This window comes from Malaya genurostris, chromosome 3, assembly GCF_030247185.1.
Source record: "Malaya genurostris strain Urasoe2022 chromosome 3, Malgen_1.1, whole genome shotgun sequence".
In the NCBI taxonomy this organism is placed as follows: Eukaryota; Metazoa; Arthropoda; class Insecta; order Diptera; family Culicidae; genus Malaya; species Malaya genurostris.
In genome coordinates, this window is record NC_080572.1 from 261,779,768 (window position 1) to 261,797,575 (window position 17,808).

The window sequence follows — 17,808 nt, forward strand, 5'->3', positions numbered from 1 at the left end:
GTCGATTTCCACTATATTTTGAAAGCAAAACTAAACGTATCTTGAAATACACAGTCTTGTACAGTGACAAATCAATGCATTCTAATTTAATTTTACATCTACCATGGGTTCAAATCAGATTTTCGATTCAACTGATGTTTATTTCATTGTACTATTTATTTACATTTACGTTTACATTCAAACTATTGATCTACGTGTATGTTTCATTATTTTGTCCTGTGTATATTGAAAAGTGAAGAACTGTAAAGTAATGAAATAAAAATTGATGTAAATTTTCAATTTTTTTTTCTGATAACGCGCGGAGAGGAAGCCAAACGGAACCAAACGAACCGTCAAACATTGAAACAAACGAGCAAAGCAAATAAACATTGGGCCGTATGAATAAAATGTAGTAAAGTCTGTTGTTTGTAGTATCTTCTCAAAAACAAAGTCCACAGAGTATAACACGGTTTGGTATGAATAAAAAACAAGTTCGAACATGTTAATGCTACTTCCGAATTTAAGCATTTACTGCATACCGTATCGACACAGAGTCGGAAAAGCTGGCATAAGCATGCACAAAGCAAGAAACGTACTTACATCTGTAATATTGCCATTTTTTAAATTTCTGTACTTCACTTTATCAGCAAACACACGAGTAGCAACCTCTAGACCTACCTCCCGAGTACTTGTAGTAAATACTACAATTTGTAGCATGTTTTGACAGGAACGTGATCCACACGTAGCATTTACTACAGAAATTCAAGCATGCTACGTTTTATTCATACGGCCCATTGTTTGTTGCTGATTACTTCAAGAGGAGTATTGTTATCAAAACTTTAGAAAAATATCCAAGGAATTTAATTATGAAATTTTAAAGAAATGATTTTGTTTAAGAAAGGTCAAATCCAGTTGAATTTATTGTTTTAATAATCAAGTATCTTGGATCAAGGGGTTTGGATGTATACTGAAAAAAAAATCTTAATTTTCACATTGTCGTTATGACGCAAAAGCTTTCAACAGCAACAGAATCACATTGTCGGTACGAAAGTCTGTTATCAGTGTTTGATTTTTATTGCACTCGATACAGCGATTGAGAAAAATCATAGCCACTTTACCAGAACAGTGGCAGGAAGAATAAAAAAATTCAATGAGTTTTTTTGGTCGGTCGCATCGGTATTTCATGCTTCTTAATGTAATTGAAATTCATTCAGCAATACCAATGCTGGCGGAGTAATATCAATAAAACCAGCAAATAACATTAACATATATGCTGTGATCAATAATAATTATAACGATAAAAAAACATGTTCCACAAAGCATGGCGTGCAGCTGATTAATTCACCCTATTTAGTTTGAATATCACATAGAATTAACAGCGCCTGCTGTGTGTTCAAACCCTGCGCTCCTGTTACTTCTATAAATTCAATTCATGTCAAAAAGTGCCCCACCCCCTCCCTCCTGGTTTAAATATTAGAAAATTCTGTAGAGATATTTAATGATATCAAACTTTTTTTTTCTATAATCTCCATAATCCATATTTTATATTTTTCGACTAAATTATTATGATTTTGAAGTATTAATATTTCGAAATGACCCACCGGCCCTTCATACATATAAACAGGTAAGTATAAGTTGGGATGGGAAATAAGGTTGAAAGAGGTTGTCACGAATGTGAAAAGTGTTGCATGGTATTTTTTACATTAAAAATCCTGTTCACATACCATCAACATATGGTTCCGTGTTTTGGCATACTCTAGCCTCTCCGTTCTCTTTACCAAAATTGTTTTGCCCTTCCAACATTTTTATAACTTACCACCCCTGTGTTTAACAGATCATGGAAATCCATGAAAGCATGGAATTCTGAGACGACCTTGCTTTGCCAATGTTAATTTATTTATTTATTTATTATTAAATTTATTCATCTGAAAATTAAAATTAAAAAAAAAATTAAATTGTCTTAATGAATATGTTTAGTCAAGTCATAAAATTGTAGATCGCTGTACTTTCTGCACGAATTTGTGTGATGGTTCATCAAATTCAAAAAGGTGTTCAACAGTGCCAAATGTCCTCAAGCATGATGTTATCGGTTCGTAATACCCGACCGTCGTTCGATGAAATCTCGGCTGAAATAAACTGGTAGAGCGCAGTGATCGTTGTGAAGCACGAAAATCGAGTTGAGACAAAATCTTCGGTGAGTCGATATCCCCGTTGATCAGTTTTGCCACGAAAGTAGTTTGCTGAATTTTCCTGCGTCGTTCCAATGAGTCGAGTCCGATCAGTCGACAGCGATCGTGGTATGGTGGAAGATCAAGCGGATTCTGCCAGGGAAGGTTTCTTAGAGCAAGACGAACAAATCGTTTCTGAACGCGCTCAATCCGTAAGTTCCATGTAAGTTGATAAGGACTCCAAATTACGCTAGCATTCTCCAGTATTGGACGAACCAAAGAGCAATATAAAGCCTTCAAACAATACGGATCTTTGAAGTCCCGCCCGATCTTTGCAATAAAACCTAGTTGCCGTGTCGCTTTTGATATTATAGATGAACGATGCAGATTGAAGGTAAGTTTGGCATCTAACAAAACACCAAGGTCATTAACATGGTCAACTCTCTGGAGCATTTGTCCATCAATTGCATAGTCGAATCGAATTGGGTTCAGTATTCGGTGAAACGTTATGACCTGGCATTTTGAAATGCTGACAATCAACCAGTTTCTACGACACCAGGCGACAAATGTATCTAGAAGTTTTTGAAGCCGGATGCAGTCGTCAATAGAGCGAACTTCAAGATATAATTTCAAATCATCGGCATATACTAATCTGCAGCCAACTCCGAGCACCGAAACAGCATCGTTGAAGAACAGCAAAAACAAAAGTGGACCCATATTGCTACCTTGAGGAACTCCTGATAAATTTGAGAACGAAGATGATGCACAAGAGCCGAGCTTAATTTGCAGGACTCTACCACATAAGTAAGAGCGTAGCCAGTCAGTAAACTTTTGTGTGGCGCCCAGCCGCAACATCTTGCACAAGAGTATACGGTGGTCAATTCGGTCGAAAGCTGCTTTCAGATCAGTGTATACTGCATCAATTTGTACTTTATTCTCCAAACTCGAAAAACAACTGGAAGTGAAATCTAAGAGATTCGTGCTGACTGAACGACCAGGCATAAATCCATGCTGATCAATAGAGATGTAATTTTTAGTACGAAAAAGTACCTCAGTGCTCACAATTATTTCGAACAGTTTAGATGCAGCTGATAAATTGATTATGCCTCGATAATTTCTAACATTTGTACGATCACCGCTCTTGTATACAGGAAACATGAAAGACTGCTTCCAAGTCATCGGAAAAATACCTTGATCAAATGATTTGTTAAATATAGTGCACAAAGGATCAGCTAAAGCAGAAGCGCAATGACTGTACACCGCTGCAGGTATGCCATCTGGTCCGGCCGAGAACGATCGTTTCAACTTCTTCGCTGCGGCAACAATCATATCGGGAGTAACCAAAAATGTGTCAATGTGCACTAAATTCTCAGGAACATCCACCGCGGCGGTCTCCGCATCGATACCGGAGGCTGTTTTTTCTGCAAACACTTAAGCAAAAAACTTTGCAAACAGATCACATGACTCCAAGGTGACCTGGATTCAACACCATCGAGACAAACTTTTGAAGGAATTGATGAGCATTTACGTTTCGAGTTTACAAAAGTCCAGAAATGTTTGGGATTACGACGAAGATCAGTTTGAACCCGCATAACGTAGGATTTGTACAACCCCGCGTTTAAATTGCGATAGTTTTCACTGGAACTTTTGAACATTCGTTTTATTTCAGCGCTCTTCCAGCGACGATGTTTGCGCTGCCAAGCATTTCGAATTCGTTTCAAAGCTGTGCTCCAAGGAGGACTTATTGGCCGTTTTACAAAAGGCAAATTTGAACTTAACCACTGAGTTATTTTGTTACAGAAAAAAGATGCCATTTCATTTGCGTTGTCGATATCTTGCAAAACACTCCAGTTAACGTTTTGCAAGATTTCAAGTAAAACACCAAAATCAATTTTTCTATAATTTAGTGGCCTTGATTCATTCGTGGAGTCCATGTTGCGGGAATTGTTTTCGCAGTCAGCAGCCAACGAGATAACTAAAGGCGGATGATGCGGGTCGACAGGTAGCAGTGGAGTAACACTACAATCAACTATTAATTGATGCTCCGAAGAACAAAAGACCAAATCGAGCAATCGCCCAAGATGATTTCTGCACTGGTTTGCTTGATGTAGATTCAAAAAATCCATACCATCGATCAGCGCTGCACCAGCAGCGGATGGCAACAAAGAACAAGCGGGTTGTGTTTCTTCATGCCGTTGATTCCACACAATGCGGGGCTGGTTGAAATCACCACACACCAGAACAATATCATTCACAGAACCTTTACTGCACAGTTCCGAAACAGTTGAAATGTGCGCATCGATCACATCAACGTTTTGGCTTTTATCAGGGGGAATGTACACACCGCATAGCAGTAACTTTCTACCCCGCACTGTAGCACTTGCACACACTTGTTCAAGACACTGACCATTCACCGTTTCAATGATAGAGCTGACGTGTTTGCGTGAAATGGCAATCAAAACTCCACCAAATGATGCTTTGTCACTATTAGCTGAGCTGCGGTCACAGCGAAAAACATTAAAGGAATTTCCAAACAACTGCTGAGAGTTTATTCGGCTATCCAGTCCGGTCTCGGTCAAAAAGATGACATCAAAGTTGCAGTCACTCGTCGTTAAAAAGATCTCGTCGATTTTTGTCCACAATCCCCGAACATTCTGGTAGTACACCCAGATACCAACGTCATCTTGTTCGTCGTTCTGCGACACGGGATAAAACAAATCAGCGCTTGATAATCTGGAAGCTAACGAATACTTGCCAAGAAATTCATATCAAATCGTTGGAAAGTAGTTTTCGGACCGCACATTCACTAAATCCTTCTTGTTTCACTGTGGAAAATGAAATTATTATTACGCATGACGAAAATTAGTTGTCTAAACTAGACAAAAAAGTTGAGTAAATCCGGACACATAATTTTCGACTTGAAATTCGTAACAAATTCTTGAAAAATATCTGAATATTCAAAAATTACTGTTCTGAGCGGTTAGTGAAAAAAATGGTTTAAAATAAAATTAATTCCTTTCACTTCCACTATAAAATCTTTACTATGTTGCCACTAACGTCACGATACTAGTATTTCGGTGTGCTATTGGCAACCTTAATCAGTGTATCAGTTGTAAGGCCTGTACACATCGTCTAGAGTTTATTGGCCCAATGAATACCTTTTATTTATTTATTTATTTTATTATAGAGGTTTTAAACTTTATGTCATTTGCCTCTCTTTTTTCATTGTAAAAACTGTGTTTACGATACGTTTCATGAATTTCGTCCATTAGTATCGAGAATCATGCTTGCTAGAAGCAAACAGTCATGTACCTCTATTATAATAACACGCAAACGCATTCTTTTTCTCAACAAACGGTGCAAATTTTAAAATACAGGGTGCTCCATCTTTTATGTCGGTATATAAATATTGAACAACTTGAAAAAAAAAACATCCGATTTATAAAAGTAATGTATTTTTATTCAGTTCTGTTTCTTACAAATTTTTGGACTAGTTTTTGAAAACAATATCAATTAAGTGGTCACTTTTATTAGCAATTACAAAATGACTCAATTTTTCTGCGTTTCCTTTTCGAGCATCTCGGGTGTTATAGCGTCGATTCCAGCACGAATGTTTGCCGTGAGCTCGTCAATAGTTTGAGGCTCGTTGGCGTAAACCTTGCTTTTCAGATCGCCCCGGGTTGACGGTTCAATGCATAGGACACTGGTATTAGAAACCAGTTGTCGAATGTTCGAGCCCCAACCTGGAAGGATTCGTAGTGTCAGTAGGATTTCAGTTCCAGTCTCAGTGCGTTGTTTCGGTACGAAGCGATCCATGGCAAAAATTGTGCTGAAGTGACGTTTCCAAAATATATCTGTTTACATACCGACATAAAAGATGGAGCACCCTGTACTAATATAAGCAGCATACAGCTAACACGAAACAAACTTAAATTGAAAATGGAAGGATATCTTAAAAAACGGTTGAAATAGTTGAATTCACAGAATTTTATTTCTACACTCACGTATGTTCATTTTATGACCCATGCTTTTTTGTTTGTTTGTTTGTTACAGATTTCTTGGAACAGGAGCTGTTGCTTGGTAAGACCGAAAACGTAAGCTGTATTTTCTACATGCGTTATCTGTAACCTGCGTTCAGTAGTGCTGAAGGATATAAAAAATTAGTATTTCCAACAAACCATGCGTGAACCAAATATTCATAGAAATGATGTGCATGCAGTTGTAAGGAGTCCGGTAGTGCTTAGTGTTCGTATGGAGAAAAAAAACTTCAAACTATGTACTCGAATCACATATGGGCGGAACGTATCACGTAAGTAAAATATTTTAAGAAAACGAACCCACCAGTCAACAGATTTTTCGAAGCAATACCATAAAAAGTCATGTTCCAGTTGGTAGAAGGTGACGACCAACTTGCAGAAATATAAAAACAGCATTTTTTTTAGTCAACTTCCTTAGCTCTCGTAGAGCGCCGAAAGTGGATTACGTTCCGCTCTAGCATCATCCTCTTCGTGTTTGCAGTGCATGAACTTTACTGATTTTTGTAAACCAAGAAAAAAAATAAAATCATCCCTGGAACTTTCACATCCTGCATTCTTGCATCCATCGCTGGCTGCTGTAGGATCATTTGCCAGGAGATGCGTACAGCATTGCCATGTGTTATTTTTGCCGGCTCTTTCGGAAGTTCGGAAAGAAGCGCACCGGCAGCGTTGTTTCAAGTGGCAAAAAATAAAAACAAGCATCCTGTAAGGACATGCCAAATAGTACCTAGATACAAGCTTGGTGTTAATTATAAGCACTGGGTGGCAATGTGACGTCATTTTAGCTCACACGGACCCGTTGCTTTTCCTTTCAACGTGGTTGTAATTGAACTAAATGCAGTTTTATCAAGCACCCGAGGAATGTAAGGCATTTTAGCTTGTTTTAATTAAACGGCTGATATGAGTATGTACTCATTTATGATTACGAAAGTTGAATAGCTTTATAATTTTGTAAGCAAAGGATACATTCGAAGATAGAACTCTCGGTAAAATTGAAATAAAATAATCTCGCATAACGGTACATAAGATAAGATGAGTAAAAAAAATCAATTAGTTGGTAATATTCGTTTTTAAGTCCGGGTTACCGATTCCTTTTGTTTATTTGAGTTGTTTTCGATTATTATCTTATGTCTAACAAACTTAGATGTTGTGTAAATTTGTATCTTCGAAGACATATGTTAGCGTAAAAAAATGACACCTTTCTACAGATGGTTTATCACATGTTTCATGAATTGTGAAATATTTTCAAATGCCAAAACATATCATTTTACGCAACTGCGTGAAAAGCTGGGTATGTTTGACAAAGATATAAGTTATCCTTGAAGAATCCAGTCGTTTGACGAATTACGTTCTTCTGAATTGTGTTATATGTAGATTTGCGTCGCCTGTAAATTTATTAATACTTTGTTGCTTGATAAAATGAATTCCTCTGATATTGATCAAGATAATATTGATATATCTAGTCTCATCTCTAACGATTGCTCACTAACCTATTCGTGAATAAACTACACACTAAAGAAATTTGAATTTTACAGGTGACTTAATTCCTCATACGATGTAGTTCATAAAGACCTAATTTGTCAAATGACGGAAAATCTCATTTGTAATGACTAAATGTTAGATGAGCTTGAATTTTACTGGTTTCGACTGTAACTTGCGTTCTGATAACAGGTGCGACTGTGTGAATGCAAATGCACCTTTTACCAGCCAAGCAGATGCATGCTTCTGTGGTTCAGTCGATTAACAGACGTACTTGCGATCCAATGATTCTCGGTTCAAGTCGCGACGGTTGCTCTCAGTATTCGTTTTTTTTTATTTCAATGATTTTCATGTATGGAGTTTTAGACACAATATTAAATGTTCTTCCACGTAAATTTGCGTGAACTGCGACGCTCCATTTATGTGCATCTAATAATATGTAAAAATTTTTAAGTGTGTACACACTTCCAACAAATCCTGTGATTTTACATATTATTAGATGTACATAATTGGAGCGTCGCAGTTCACGTAAATTTACGTGGAAGAACATTTATTATTGTGTCCGAAATCCCATGACACACAGATAAAAATATTCTGTGAATTTACATCTATTTTCATGCACATATTTGGAGCAGGTAATTAAACATAAAATTACTTTACAATTCTGTACGTTTCAATACAATTTAATCGCAAAATAATTCAATGCAATTCAATTTAGTTTTGCATCGATGAAGGTTTTCAGTCAAAATTTCGATTCAACTCATGTCTATTCCATGTTACTATTGATTTACATCTCGTGTAAATTTAATTATTTCTATCTGTGCATGAAATTCATTGTAATAAAAAAAAGAATACTTATAGCGACCACCGCGACTTGAACCGAGAATGTTTGGATCACAAAGTATGTCTGTTAATCGACTGAGCCACAGAAGCATACATCTGCTTGGCTGGTAAAAGGTGCATTTAAATTCATACAGTCGTATGCAAGTTACAGTCGAAACCAGTAAAATTCAAGCTATTCTAACATTAAGTCATTACAAATAAAATTATCCGTCATTTGACAAATTAGGTCTTTATGAATTACATCGTATGAGAAATTAAGTCACCTGTAAAATTCAAATTTTCTTAGAGTGCTGGATATAGAATGAAAGTGCGAATATTTGCATGCCTTTTAAAGATAAACCAACTGTTTATAGACTAATCAAAAATTGATCTGAGAGTATACGATAATTTCTAAATGGGATGTGAAACCAAAGTCAAAACTTTCATCGACGTTTTTCTCCATTTGCTGTCAATGTTAGATTCGCCGTTCTTTGAGAAACAGCTGAATTGTATGGGTGCGCAGTGCTGCTATTTTGGCGTGCACGAATTTGACATTTCTCTACCCTACTTATATGTAAGAGATTTGATGCGGACTCGCCTAAGGGCGCCATGCTCGTAAAAAAGGATGTTGCCAATGATTTGTTCGGAAAATGTGAGAGCTGGATATCTTGTTAATATGATGTCTTTGATATTATGGTTGAGAGAGCATCTTTCACCCGCAGACTGGGTGTAAGTGTCTCTGCTTGCAGGTCTGCCCAATTCCTTTTGTTTGCTCTTCGGTAGCAACCTTAATAAGTCTACTCGTATCATCCGTTCTTGAACTGATGACGGCTTAACTTCACATCACCTTCTGACTTTTGGAAAAGTCTGCAAATTTTTCAAAGAGCATACAAGTAGTAGACAGGCCATGGGAGAATTTTTATCAATGCTTCAATTTTATATCTGTTTTAAGAACCAACATTGAACCTTATTGAATTAGTTTGTTATTTAAATTAAGAAGCTACACAAAAAATGATAGGCATTAGACAAAGCTCAATGCTTGTGCTGAGAAACAGAAATTTAAATATGGAAAAGTGTGAAATTTCGAACCTCACTTAAACTCTACACGATAATTCGAAAATTATAATTTTTCAAAATTGGAAAAAAATTGCCACGTTTTAGAACTGAAAAATTCATTTTGTAAGGATTAAATTATTTAGGAAAATTGTAAATTGTGGATTTTGTCATTTAGAAAAATCGTGGGTAATTTGAACCACTTTGCAAATTAAGACAATTCAAATCAATATTGATGTAAAACGTTCGTTTAAGATTTCGAATCGGAAAGACGTAGTGTTTTAATATAAAATATAGATAAAAACTCGAAGACTGATTTTTATTTCGCAACAAAAATAGTTCTGCTGCATGTATAATGCATTAGGATGCATGAAAATATATAGTGGTTGAACGTTTTTCCCAAACTATGAGCTTCAAAATGAGACATAGAACCAAATATCACGCAACAACTATTTTTGAGTGTAAATTATATTGACAATGATTTTTCAACTGTTTGTTCACACGCAAAAATTTAGAAACATCAAAGCAGATTTAGAAAAATCTCTAAAACTGTTTTGATATTTCAAAATTTATTTGATTATTGAAGAGAGCACAAAATACTGAAGTATTTCGATGTCCAAAGTTTCGTACTACCGTACTATAATTAGTATTTTTTCTAAAATTAACCGTTCTCTATATATTTAAGACCTCATTTTGTTTCCAATTTCGAGATTGATTTCAACAAAGTTCCTGCAAAATAATACAGTCGCTTTTTCAAAAATCGGTCTGGAGTCGAAACGATCCCTAATCCGTGTAAAATTGATGGGGAGACCGGGGCAATTCGTGACAAAGGAAACATTTGAAATACGAGCCACTTGAAGCTATATGCTTGGAAAAATTTTAACAAATTACACCAAGTGGTATTAGTGGTCACCTAGGTTTGTACTAAGTTTGACACGCGTATGTATGTATTCACTTGTAAACTTGTTTTCTTGTTCGAAAATGTAAAATTTTGGGATAATCGTATTTATTTTTCAACAACAAATTCATCAGTTGGTATTACTGTACGATAAGAAAAACTTAATCTCCAGAATATTATTCAAACCGAAAAATGGCACATTATGCTGGGGTACTCCGTGACATGAGCACCAAGGTATTTCGTGACACATTGCGTTTCGTTAATTTTCTATTATTAAACTATGCCGACCCTGTTTACTATGCCATCTGTATGGAAAACACCAACAAAAAGGGACACGTCCTCAGCGTTGCCTTTAACCGTAACGCATTCAAATATTACATCCGGATTTCGAGCTCTTCTAACTCAAGATATTTTCAACGAGATTGATATTTCGCCAAGTTATTTTTTTTTTTTATTTATAACAATTTTTATTCAGGCCAATTTGCGTATAGCTTTACGTGGCCGATTTACCCATGTTTTTGTTACACAATATAATTTTTTTATTGTTGGATCTCGTTGTCACCCTTCTTCTAGGGGGAGAGGAGCTTCCATTTCCTTCTAGCGAAGATTGGAGGTCATTTTGTCCGTTGCTCATATCATCCATTGCTACATCGTTGGAATTGTGAGTGGTTTCCGTTTCCTTGTTTTCATTGTTGATCGCAGTCTTGGGTTCATTTGCAGTTGCTGTAGATGCGCTTTGTACATTGATTGCAGTTGATAGTTGGTTAGATGGTGAAGGTGCTTTTGAAACAGGAGCACGGCATTCACTAGCCTCCGTTGTTGGTTGGTTGTCCTTGTTTTTGTTTGTTTTGTTTGTTTTCGCAGTTTCAGTGCAAGGTTTGCCGTAGTGTGCAGGTTGTTCACAAAACTGACATGTAACCAATTGATTTTCATACGTAATCAACGTTTTACACGGATGTATCCCGTCTTGACCACAAATGATGTAAGATGGAATTGCTTTACGTAGTTGCATACGTACCACTCGCACGCCATTCTGGATACCCGGGAAAAAATTCCGCCATACTTCCTTTTCGATGGAAAGAACTTCACCGTACTGCGACATACATTCCCGAACATACCCCTCGCTGGTCTGCGGGGGAAGGTCATGCACGCGTACTTCTATGGCATTGTCCACCATGTACACAGGGATTTTATATTTAACATTGTCATGATCAATACTGTGCACCCCGTTATTAACCGAAGCAAATGCAATTGCATCTTTTTCACGTTTAAACATAATGTACACACAGTTCGACGCCTTGTTGAATTGAATCTCACTTACATCATTAACGTTTAGATGCATTCGTTCCTTAAGCAAGATTTCAATTTCGGTTGCTGCAGGTCTAACTTTGCAGCGCTTGAAATCAATACAAATTGAATTTGGCCTTGTAGGCCAAGTTTCAGGCTTTGTTAAATCGTATTTGCCCATTTCGTACACTCTATTGTTCACTGCACTGTATTGTCTTTGTTTCTGTCGTCGCGACCGTAAGAAATTTTCGACTGTGTCTTTTGCGATGCGAGCACGAACTGTAAAAAAGAGTTGTTCTCGTTCAATCCCGCACAACTTGAAAATCGCTCAAAAAGAGACGATTTCGCCAAGTTATGTCACGGATAGAGTATGGATTGGAGGGGACCATTCGCGACCAGGTTCGTTTACCAGAAATAATATGTCCACTGCCTCATGGTTGAACCTTATCAAAGAATAACTGCCCCTCACCTCAGTCGGTGTTGAACAGTCGTTCGCACCGCACGCGTATAGCTCTTGGCTCCTGGAATTTTTTTCTGGCTACCTAGAGTTTCATTGATTCAAGGCTTCAGTCTTTTTCAAGGCTACCTGAATCACTAACTAAGTGACTAAGTGATACAAAGAGTGATATTAGAGTGACTAAGTGATACAAAGAGTGATATTAGAGTGACTAAGAAATTAATCAGCCTTTTTTAAGGCTAGCTAGGAGTCTAATCGAAGACTAATTTAGCCTAGTTAATTTAATTTAAAATTTCATTAATTTCAAAAATGCCTGCGTCCAACCGGAAAGGCAACAAGCCTAAGGCTAAAAATAATTCAATACGGAATAAATCACAATCCATTATTCAACATTTTTCTAATAACATTCACGATCTTATAGAATCTGAATGTAAAAATAAAAGACAACGGACGGATTTTCCTTCCGTTGATCCTATGCCGTCTAACAATATTTACGAGATTCTTCCTGAATCCGATTGTAGCGACATAGAAGAAAATTCTTCAAAAATTCCCAAAATGGACGCTTGTCGTTCTGGGAAGAAACACCAATCTATGCCACCAGTGACGGTGATGATTTCCGACTTCAAAGCATTCCGTACTGAGCTTTCTACTTTTCTCCCGGAAGTAAAAGTCTCATTTAAAATCGGACGAAGAGGAGAATGTCGAGTCTTGGTGGATGGATTGGAAGATTACGAACGTCTTATTCGATATTTGTCCGAAAAACTTCATAAATTTTATTCATATGATATAAAATCAGACAGACCCTTCAAGGCTGTCTTGAAAGGATTATCAAATGATCAAAGTATTGATGAAATTAAAAATGAAATAAAAGAATTGCTTGGTTTTGCCCCTTCCCAAGTAATACTTATGAAAAAAAGAGCGAATGGTACTTCTAAACCACGCTCTGGAATTTCCCATGAACTTTACCTAATACACTTCAATCGAAGTGATGTAAACAATTTGAAAACTTTAGAAAAAGTACGTTTCATTTCCCACATTAAAATTCATTGGGAACATTATAAACGGCATAATCGTATTGCAAACTTAACGCAATGTCGTCGTTGCCAAGGCTTCGGCCATGGAACCAAAAATTGTCATATGGATATACGGTGTTTGAATTGTGGTAAATCGCATTCGAAAGACGTTTGTCCAATGAATGAAACCACTGATAAATTTTCATGTTCAAATTGCAATGGAAATCATAAATCCAATTATTTGAAATGTCCTGTCAGGGAAAAAATTTTAAACGCTCGTTCGCTTAGACAACAAGTCAAATCAACGACCTTAAATTTACAGAACATACCTGAAAATTCTTCTAAGGCACCTGCCAATTCGTCTTCTAACGAAAACAATTTATTGACAGGTAGATCGACCTCGTCATCATCTTCTTCTAATGTCAGTTATGCTGGTATATTAGGTAGAAATCTATCTCCTATTTCTTCTAATGTAAATAATCAAAACATAGGACCGCCTTGCAGTTCTTCTTCTAACGAAAACAATTTATTAATAGGTAGACCGGCCAAATCATCTTCTTCTAATGGCAGTCTACCTACAAATATTCCTTCAATGCCATTCGCTTCTTTAAATGAAGTCGATTTAGGCGATATAACTGAAAATAAAATGATCTACCTACAAGATCAACTTTTTCAAATGATCATCCAAATGAATTCGACTTCATCACTTTTTGAAGCATTTCAAATCGGATGGAAATTTGCAAATAATATTATAATGAATTTAAAATTTAACAGTGATGTTAAATAATTATTTGAATATTTTAAATTGGAATGCTCGATCTTTGAAATCGAGTGAAGATGAATTTTATAATTTTCTCAAAGTTCACAAAATTCATATTGCCATTGTGACAGAAACTTTTCTTAAACCAAATGTAAAATTGAAAAGTAATCCACATTATGTGGTTCATCGATTTGACAGGTTTACTGGAATTGGTGGTGGAGTTGCCATTTTTGTCCAACGGCAAATTAAACATCGAATTTTACCTTCTTTCAATACTAAAGTTATTGAAAGCTTGGGAATCGAAGTTGAAACCATTCATGGAATTTATTTCATCGCTGGAGCATATTTGCCATTCCAATGCACCGGCGAACAATTAAATTTCTTTAAAGGCGATTTGCAAAAACTTACAAGATATCGATCGAAATTTTTCGTAATAGGGGACTTAAATGCTAAGCATGTCCAGTGGAATTGTAGGCAAAATAACAGTAATGGTAAAATACTTCATAATCAACTCTCAGCTGGTTACTTTACAGTTCTTCATCCCAGTAATCCTACTTGTTTCTCTTCCGTGAAAAACCCGTCTACAATTGATCTGGTTCTAACAGATCAAAGTCACATTTGTAGTGAACCGATTACTCATGCTGATTTTGACTCAGATCATCTTCCTGTAACATTCAGACTTTCCAACGAAGCTATAATTAATCCAATTAGTTCTATTTTCAACTATCATAGAGCTAATTGGTTGGATTACAGATCTCACATTGAAAATCATGTGGATCATGAAACTATTTTAGAAAATTCTGCGGACATCGACACAGCAATTGATAATTTGAATCATTATATTATCGAAGCTAGAAATCTTTCAGTTCCCAAAGCTCAAACTAAATTAAATTCTCCTATCATCGATGACAATCTTCAACTGCTCATTCGGTTGAAGAATGTTCGTCGACGACAATATCAACGTTCTCGTGATCCTGCTATGAAAAACATAGTTAAGGATTTACAAAAAGAAATTAAACATAGATTTACTCTTTTGCGAAATGAAAATTTCGCTGAAGAAGTTGAACAAATTAAACCATATTCTAAACCTTTCTGGAAACTTTCTAAGGTTCTTAAGAAACCTCAGAAACCAATTCCTGCTCTCAAGGAAGGAAATCAAATACTTCTTACAACTGGCGAAAAAGCTCAAAAACTTGCTCAGCAGTTCGAGAGTGTCCACAATTTTAATTTGAACGTTATGAGTCCTATTGAAAATGAAGTCTCACTGAAGTATGATCATATTTCAACCCAAGTGTTATCACACGATGACATTATTGAGACGAATTTTGATGAAATTAAATCAATTATTAGGAAACTCAAAAACATGAAGGCTCCTGGTAATGATGGAATTTTTAATATTCTTATTAAAAATCTTCCCGATGTTGCCTTGAGACTCCTGGTTAAAATTTTCAACAAGTGTTTTTCATTAGCTTACTTCCCAAAAAGATGGAAAAACGCTAAAGTAATTCCTATCCTAAAACCTGATAAAAACCCAGCAGAAACATCAAGTTATCGCCCAATTAGCTTACTTTCTTCTATCAGTAAACTTTTTGAAAAAATTATCTTGTTAAGAATGATGACTCATATAAATGAGAATTCAATTTTTTTACCAGAGCAGTTTGGATTTCGTCATGAACATTCAACTACTCATCAACTTGTCAGAGTAACGAACATGATAAAATCAAATAAATCTTCTGGGTTATCCACTGGAGTTGCTCTTCTAGACATAGAAAAAGCATTCGACAGTGTTTGGCACAAAGGTTTAATAGCAAAAATGTCTGATTTCCAGTTTCCTATTTATTTGATCAAAATGATTCAAAATTATTTAACTGATCGTACTCTTCAGGTTAGCTATCAGAATTGTAAATCTGAATTGCTACCCGTACGAGCCGGTGTTCCGCAGGGTTCGAGTGTAGCTCCAATCTTGTATAATATTTTCACTTCTGATCTTCCAAATCTACCCGTTGGTTGTCAGAAATCGCTATTCTGTGACGACACAAGTCTGTTAGCCACAGGTAGAAATCTAAGAGTGATCTGCAGTCGCCTACAAAGAAGTTTAAATATTTTCAGTGATTATCTGTCAAAATGGAAAATTAAACCAAATGCAGCAAAAACGCAATTAATTATCTTTCCTCACAAGCCAAGAGCTTCTTTTCTTAAACCAAACAATAATCACATTCTCAAATTGAATGGCTTGGAATTGACATGGTCTGATCAAGCTAAATACTTAGGTTTAACGTATGACAAAAAACTCACTTTCAAGGATCACATTGAAGGAATCCAGGCAAAGTGTAATAAATATATTAAATGTTTATATCCTCTTATAAACAGAAATTCTAAGCTCTGTCTAAAAAACAAATTGTTAATTTATAAACAAATTTTCAGACCAGCCATGCTTTATGCGGTACCAATTTGGTCAAGCTGTTGTTCCACCAGGAAGAAAACGCTTCAAAGGATTCAGAATAAAATTCTGAAAATGATTCTGAAGCGTCCTCCCTGGTTTAGTACAAATGAGTTACACAGACTCACAAATATAGAACCATTAGATGTAATGTCACATAATATTATAAGCAAATTCCGACAAAAATCGATGCAATCTTCAATTGAATCGATTCGCTCTCTGTATTAGTTAGTAAGTTAGTATATAAGTTCCTTTTCCCCATTACACAATACAAGTAGGTTTAGAATTTTCCCTACACAAAAATCTCAGAATTGCGGAAGCAAATGATGTCTTCATGGTAATAACCAAATCATATATATATATAACAGGGCTGAAAAGTCACCACTTGTGGCTGAACACCCAATTTAAATCTTAATAATTTAATTTTAACTCATATTCCAATAAATAGTTATTTAAAAAAAAAAATAAAAAAAAAAAAAAAAAACTGCCCCTCACCTAGATTGAAAATATATATGTTTTCTTACAAAAACTGGTTTTTGTCCACCCTTTTCAAAAAATATATTATATCATGAATTGCAATCAAGTTACGGAAAGAGTTTCTTCTGCAAACTTGTTTAAAATAACTTTCTGCACAACTTTGTCGAAGCAACTTAGCCCCTTTGCTGGCCCTGAGCTAAAATAAAAATTTTATCTCACTTCTAGGGGGATTAATCACATAAACAAAATTTGCCAAAATATAGAGTCTATCATTTTGAGCAACTTTTCTGAAGATACTGTACCTCAAAACCCACGATCCTATGAGTTATCAATTAAGAGCGTGAAATTGCGCTTTTGAACCACTGTGCAATGGCGCCATAAGATCAAGTGTCTACATTCCGAATGGTTTGGGTTATTGACTGCCAGAGTTTTTTTTATTCATAAACTAGACATACTAGAGTCACAGCCGTTTGATCTTTGAACATGATCAATGGCCCGACAGTAGCTTTCAAGCGAGCATAAGTTTGTTAAAATCGGTTCAGCCATCTCAGAGAAAATTGAGCGCGTATAAATATCTTCGAAAAGTGCACACACACATATACACACAGACATTTTCCGATCTCGTCGAACTGAGTCGAATGGTATATAACACTATGGATCTCCGAGGCTCCGTTCGAAAGTCGGTTTTTCCAGCAATTCTAATACCTTTCTATAGATAAAGGCAAAAACGATTTCTGCACGCAATGAAGAACACTGGTTTTACAAGCCAGTTGTCGTATGTTCAAGCTCCGACCTGGAAGGATTCTTAGTGTCAGTAGGATCCATAGTACTAGCCATGCAATGATTCTGTACACTAAGAATTGGCTGCGAAGTCTGTTGAAATAGAAAGACCAAATTCTACAAAAGAAATGTAATGGCAAGACTTTACGTTTCGTTTA

At 36.0% G+C, this 17,808-nt stretch overlaps 2 protein-coding genes across 21 annotated transcripts in view; one reads left to right on the forward strand and one right to left on the reverse strand.

The window, feature by feature from the left end:
* The window catches only part of LOC131438950 (potassium voltage-gated channel subfamily KQT member 1), an 892,435-nt gene that overhangs the window by 184,010 nt on the left and 690,617 nt on the right, over positions 1-17,808 (forward strand). For 18 of the 20 annotated variants that reach the window (XR_009231015.1, XM_058609372.1, XM_058609379.1 and 15 more), the window contains exon 3: positions 6,201-6,456. The gene's annotated coding sequence lies outside the window, so the exon portion shown is untranslated. The remainder of the gene's footprint in view (positions 1-6,200; positions 6,457-17,808) is intronic. The other 2 variants (XM_058609370.1, XM_058609371.1) reach the window with 1 other exon arrangement.
* LOC131438955 (thiamine transporter 2-like) overlaps positions 1-17,808 on the reverse strand; it is an 88,129-nt gene that overhangs the window by 22,673 nt on the left and 47,648 nt on the right. The gene's annotated exons all lie outside the window — the stretch shown is intronic.